Source organism: Sciurus vulgaris, assembly GCF_902686455.1.
Source record: "Sciurus vulgaris genome assembly, chromosome: 2".
NCBI classification, from domain to species: domain Eukaryota; kingdom Metazoa; phylum Chordata; class Mammalia; order Rodentia; family Sciuridae; genus Sciurus; species Sciurus vulgaris.
In genome coordinates this window covers 123,082,618-123,089,065 of record NC_136462.1, presented here as the reverse complement: position 1 = coordinate 123,089,065, position 6,448 = coordinate 123,082,618, and the positions used below count along the sequence as shown (strand labels likewise).

Genomic DNA, 6,448 nt, shown 5'->3' with positions numbered 1-6,448 from the left:
TTAGTGCTCCTTCTCTGCCTCATCAAGGTTTGACTGGTAGTCACTGGAGTTTTCCTGCAGAACTTGGTCATAGCCACTCATACTGCTCTGACCACCAAAACCACCTCCATAACCACCACTCAGCTGCTGGCTAGCAGGACCCCCATAACTAGACTGGTTGGATAAAACCATCCTTCCCATGGTTATGGCTACCATAAGCACCACCATTTGCCCCTGTTATAGAATTCAAAAATAGTTCTGCATAGCTGTGATCGTAAGCCCCTCCACTTGTTCCTACAGTATGTGTGAGGCCCTGGGTTCAGTCCTCAGCACCATATATAAATAAATAAATAATAAATAAAATAAAGTTCCATTGACAATTTAAAAAATACTTAAAAAAAAAAAAGGATTTTGTTGCATATTAGCTTCATCCTTTGCCACAGCTGCCATGGCATCTTCAGGAGTAGCAAATTCACCAGTAACTCTGCCATCTGGTCCAATTTCAATGTGTACTCTCATGGAGTTAAGATGTGAGAAAAAGCCAGGTGTGGTGGCACTTGCCTGTAATCCCAGCGGCTCAGGAGGCTGAGGCAGGAGGATGGCAGGTTCAAAGCCAGCCTCAGCCAAAGTGAGGTTCTAAACAACTCAGTGAGACCCTGTCTCTAAATAAAATACAAAATAGGGCTGAGGATGTGGCTCACTGGTTGAGTACCCCTGAGTTCAGTCTCTGGTACCCCCCAAAAAAAGAGGTGAGAAAAAAACTATAATATCATTCTCAGTGGCTCTGTAAGATAATGCCCTCATGTGTACACAAAGCCCTGTGGTGCTCTGGACACTTGACCCTCCATCTGCATATCTATGATCAGACATTCCTGAGAAACAGTAATAGAGGTCTCTTCCAAACCTATCAGACCCGATATTATAGCCACCATAGTCATCACAGCCTCCATACCCTCCACCACAGTCACCCCACCTCATCCTCTCAAAACCAGCTCCTCTGCAATGCTATTTCACTCCCTGCCAGCTCCTGGCCTGTCATAAAGACCTGGACACTACATAGCCATGAGCTTTCAAGGGGGATCATAGTGGGTTTGGACTTCAGCTCTGCTACTCTTGAAGATTTCAATGTACCTGTACTCTTTCCTTTCCTTGTGTTTCTTTAAGACCTTTTCAGCTATCTCCTGTGATATGCTTCCTTCTTTATGGTGGGAGGTACAAGATGCAATAATTTTTCTTTTTCTCTTTTTTTTGGGGGGTGCCCACTGGGGATTGAACCCAGAGGAGCTTTACCACTAAGTCACACCGCCAGCTCTTTTTATTTTTTTAGTTTTGAGACAGGGTTTCACTAAATTGCTTAGGGCTTAAGTTTCTGAGGCTAGCCTCAAACTTGTGATCGTTCTGCCTCAGCCTCCCCTGTCACTGGGTTTACAGCCATACACCACTGTGCCCAGCTTAATTTGTCTTTTTCTTTGGATGGGATATCCTGGCATGTCCCTGACTGTAGACCTCTAAACATCTTATTGATATGACAGGTCCCTAATATTTATAGGATTTATCTTCCACCCTGTGAAGTGCATATGGCTGTCCAAGACCTCTGGTGTGCTAACCACTTTTTGTCCATCAGACTGGGTGTGATGTCATCCATGTAATGGATCATTGTGATGTTCTGCAGTGTGTCCAGATGGTCCAGATCTCTTTAGACCATGTTATGACAGATGCTGAAAGTTGATAACGGCCCTGGGGCAAAACTGTAAATGTATACTGTTGTTTGTTCCATGTGAATGCACGCTGGTTTGGTTCTACTTTTCTCATAGGGATAGAAAAGAACCCATTTGCCAAATTGATGCCCACATAAAATGTACTTGAAACTGTGTTCACCTGCTATCGTAAGGGTAGTAAAGATACCAGAACTGGTGTGGTAGCTGCCATACAGCTACCACTTGTGTGAGTTTGTGCACTTTACAGGTCTACCATCATGTTCCAGGTTCAGTCTGGTTTCTGCAGAGACAACACTGGTAAATTAAATGGGAAATGATCCTTAAAGCTCAAATACTTGAAGTTCACCTCACTGTTTGAGTGCCAATTATGTGCTAATCATTCCTAGTCTTTTGTAATATTTTCCTAGACATCCTTGTGGAGCTTAGCAGCTGCCACCCAATACCATTGTCCTTGAAGTTACTATCACCCATATTTCTCAAATGTCTAGTATATTCCGTTTTGTGAGCATACTATCCCAACCCACCACCAACGACTTTTAACAATTGGACTACCACCTTGTACTAAAGGCTGTGGTCCAGATACCAGCAGTGCTCATCTGGCAAAGAGTAATATGGTTTCCAAACCCATCTTATCACCTGCTCTCCCAGACTGCTCGGGCACTCTTGCTTCTCTTGGAAAAAGACTTTGAGACAAGTTTAGATACATGGTGATTATTAAGGTATGCCCTTAGAATCTCCCCTTGTGTTAGAAGTGTGACGAAAGCAGAATTAGGCAGAGGGAGAAGCTGGGCCCATTTACAGGCCTGAACAAATAATCCAATGGATCATGAATGATTCTGTTATTGAATAGACCACAAAGCATTGTGCATGCCAAAAGAATATATGTGTACATTAACAGACTAACCACTTACCACAGCATTCCCAATTTTCAGAAGAATGGCCATCAGAAAAACTGGAAATTTTTAAATGGAATATATTATTTTATGTGAGACATTTAAAATAGAATATCTTGGGCCAGGGATATGGCTCAGTTGGTAGAGTACCTGCCTCACAAGCACAAGGCCCTGGGTTCAATCCCCAGCATAAATAAATAAATAAAAATTTAAAAATTAAAAAAAAATAAAGTAGAATATATCACCATATCAGGATTAATTAAATGTAAAGAATAAAAATGAAATGGCTGGGCATAATGGCACATGCCTGTAATCCCAGTGACTTGGGAGGCTGAGGAAGGAGGATTGCAAGTTCAAGGGCAACCTCAGCAATTTAGCAGTTAAGCAACTTAGCAAGACCCTGTCTCAAAATAAAAAAAAATAAAGGTCTGGGAATGTGACTCAGTAGTAAAGTGTCCTTGGGTTCAATCCCCAGTACCAAAAAAAAGAAAAAAAAAAAGAAAAGAAACTGCAATCAAAATAGGTTTCCAAGGAGAAATAGGTTCAACAAGGAGAGTCATTTTACTAATAGTAAATAAATAGTAAAACTGTGTTCGAATATAGCTGCTGAAAAAATGTGTTCTGAGAAAATTATCCTGTTTAATACTATGAGGTTTTAGAGGAAAAGAGGCGAGATCATGAAGACAACTTCCTTCATCAATGATAAAGCAAGCAAATTATTTCAGTCAGTTTTCCTTGGCTTTGGATGAGTTCACAGATATTATCAATACTACTCAGTTAATACTGTTTATTCAAAGATTCTAATGCCAAGCTTGAGGTGATGGTGGGATTGGCCTTTGTGAATCATCTGACTGGAACAATGGGATATATTCAAAGACGCTGAGACCACACTAAGTCAGTGTATCTGCTGAAATTAGGGAATCTGCTGAAATGTACTGCAACTGATGGTGCCAATAAAATGTGTGGCATAGAAAAAGACAACCTTAAAAACTTGTGAAAATGTAAGGTGTGTAAAGCCTACAGTTATTCTTCATGTTCATCACCAGGCGTTTTGTTGAAAATATTTTGAATCTATTGTGTGTTACTGTGTCACAGGGTCCATGGTGAACTTCATTCACTTTCATGGCCTATTGTCAGTTCTCTGAATTTTGGTCAGAAATAGAAGCTGAATATTCTGACCATCCTACCACACATGGGTTTGATGACTTAGCAGTAGACCTAGACTGAAATCATACTCAGATGTTTATAGCAGCTTACTTTATCATATCCCCAAATTGGAAATAATCCAAATACCTGTTAACTGATAAATAAATCTATGGCCTGTTGTTGTCCATTGCATAATATAGAAAAGCCACACTACTGATACATTCAACAATATGGATGAATCTCAAAAGCATTATGGTAAGAACCAGACAACAAAGACAAACAACTCCATTTATACTACATTCTTAAAACTGTCAGGACAGAAAACAGACCAGTGTTTGCCAGGAGCTGGAGTGGAAGGAAGGGATTGATGGAAAATGGGCATGAGGGAACTTTCTTTTTTTTTTTTTTTTATTGTAAGCAAATGGGATACATGTTGTTTCTCTGTTTGTACATAGAGTCAAGGCATACCATTTGTGTAATCATAAATTTACATAGGGCAATGTTGTTTGATTCATTCTGTTATTTTTTCCTTCCCCCCCACCCCTCCCACTCCTCTTTTCCCTCTATACAGTCCTTCCTTCCTCCATTCTTGCCCCCCTCCTTAACCCTAACCCTAAACCTAACCCTAACCCTAACACTAACCCCTCCCATCCCCCATCATGTGTCATCATCCACTTATCAGCGAGATCATTCGTCCTTTGGTTTTTTGAGATTGGCTTATCTCACTTAGCATGATATCCTCCAATTTCATCCATTTGCCTGCAAATGCCATAATTTTATCATTCTTTATGGCGGAGTAATATTCCATTGTATATATATGCCACAGTTTCTTTATCCATTCATCAATTGAAGGACACCTAGGTTGGTTCCACAATCTGGCTATGGTGAATTGAGCAGCTATGAACATTGATGTGGCTGTATCTCTGTAGTATGCTGATTTTAAGTCCTTTGGGTATAGGCCAAGGAGTGGGATAGCTGGGGATAGCTGGGTCAAATGGTGGTTCCATTCCAAGCTTTCTGAGGAATCTCCATACTGCTTTCCAGAGTGGCTGCACTAATTTGCAACCCCACCAGCAATGTATGAGTGTACCTTTTTCCCCACATCCTCGCCAACACCTATTGTTGCTTGTGTTCTTAATAATCACCATTCTAATTGGGGTGAGATGGAATCTTAGGGTGGTTTTGATTTGCATTTCTCTTATTACTAAAGATGTTGAACATTTTTTCATATATCTGTTGATTGCTTGTACATCTTCTTCTGTGAAGCGTCTGTTCATTTCCTTAGCCCATTTGTTGATTAGATTATTTGATTTCTTGGTGTAGAGTTTTTTGAGTTCTTTATAGATTCTGGAAATTAGCGCTCTATCTGAAGTAGGAGTGGCAAAGATTTTCTCCCACTCTGTAGGCTCTCTCTTCACATTACTGATAGTTTCCTTTGCTGAGAGAAAGCTTTTTAGTTTGAATCTATCCCAGTTGTTGATTCTTGCTTTTATTTCTTGTGCTATGGGAGTCCTGTTAAGGAAGTCTGATCCTAAGCCAACAATGTGAAGATTTGGATCTACTTTTTCTTCTATAAGATGCAGGGTCTCTGGTCTGATTCTGAGGTCCTTGATCCATTTTGAGTTGAGTTTTGTGCAGGGTGAGAGATAGGGGTTTAATTTCATTCTGTTGCATATGGTTTTCCAGTTTTCCCAGCACCATTTGTTGAAGAGGCTATCTTTTCTCCATTGCATATTTTTGGCCCCTTTGTCTAGTATGAGAAAATTGTATTTATTTGGGTTTGTGTCCATGTCCTCTATACTGTACCATTGATCTATCTGTCTATTTTGGTACCAATACCATGCTGTTTTTGTTACTATTGCTTTGTAGTAGAGTTGAAGATCTGGTATTGCGATACCCTCTGCTTCACTCTTTCTACTGAGGATTGCTTTAGCTATTCTGGGTTTCTTATTCTTCCAAATGAATTTCATAATTGCTTGCTCTATTTCTGTAAGGTACATCATTGGGATTTTAATTGGAATTGCATTGAATCTGTATAGCACTTTTGGTAGTATGGCCATTTTGGCAATATTAATTCTGTCTTTCCAAGAACATGGGAGATCTTTCCATCTTCTAAGGTTTTCTTTAATTTCTTTCTTTAGGGTTCTGTAGTTCTCATTGTAGAGGTCTTTCACCTCTTTTGTGAGATTGATTCCCAAGTATTTTATTTTTTCTGATGCTATTGTGAATGGGGTAGTTTTCCTAACTTCTCTTCCTGAAGATTCATCACTTATGCATAAAAATGCATTGGATTTATGAGCATTGATCTTGTAACCTGCTACTTTACTGAATTCACTTATGAGTTCTAAAAGTTTTCTGGTGGAATTTCCAGGTTCCTCTAAATATATAATCATATCATCAGCAAACAGGGATAGTTTGAGTTCTTCTTTTCCAATTCATATCCCTTTAATTTCTTTGGTTTGTCTAATTGCTCTAGCTAGAGTTTCAAGGACGATGTTGAATAGAAGTGGTGAAAGAGGGCATCCATGAGGGAACTTTCTATGGAGATGAAAATGTCCTACATCATTATTTTGGTATATGCAATAGCTGTATATATTTATCAAAACTCCACAAACTGTTCATTTAAAGTTAGTGAATGTTATATGTAAGTTTCATTTCAATAAAACTAAGACACATAGTCACACAAACACACACATCAGGTCACCAGTTTGA

General features: G+C 39.5%; 1 pseudogene across 1 annotated transcript; it reads right to left on the bottom strand.

Moving 5' to 3' along the window:
- Positions 1-2,705, bottom strand: LOC306654907 (heterogeneous nuclear ribonucleoprotein H2-like; annotated as a pseudogene). Its single transcript has 3 exons — positions 742-2,705; positions 372-522; positions 1-292 (listed from the first exon to the last, which is right to left on the bottom strand). The product of its transcript is annotated as a heterogeneous nuclear ribonucleoprotein H2-like (transcript).
- Positions 2,706-6,448: the final 3,743 nt, after the last annotated feature.